The sequence below is a fragment of the Hyperoodon ampullatus genome (genome assembly GCF_949752795.1).
Source record: "Hyperoodon ampullatus genome assembly, chromosome: 9".
NCBI classification, from domain to species: domain Eukaryota; kingdom Metazoa; phylum Chordata; class Mammalia; order Artiodactyla; family Ziphiidae; genus Hyperoodon; species Hyperoodon ampullatus.
The window spans coordinates 74,025,946-74,026,338 of record NC_136922.1 but is presented as its reverse complement, the minus strand read 5'-3'; positions in this window follow the sequence as shown (position 1 = coordinate 74,026,338).

Genomic DNA, 393 nt, shown 5'->3' with positions numbered 1-393 from the left:
TAACATTACAACTACTGAATGCTGGAAAATTCACATTAATGAAACTAACACTATTTTTGGCAGTATATGAGGCGCGTTTGCTTTCTACAGGACGTGTATCCTCATATTCAGTCATTTCATGAACCCTTAAGAGCCACATTTTTTAAATGGGCAAAGCCATTATAGAAAGAACAGTTCTTTTTTTTTTTTTTTTCAAGAAAATCAGTTTTTGTCTTTTTTTTCTAAAAAAAAAAAAGAGAGAGAGAAGAAAACAAGCAATTTGCCTGTTGGTACTGAATCCCAAAGGGCTGGCTTCATAAGTTCCTTTAGGGCTGTCTCCTTTATCCATGCTTAATAAATAGTCACAGTAAAAATTTGTCAAATATTCATGGTTGTGGAGTGGTTATGAAGGCC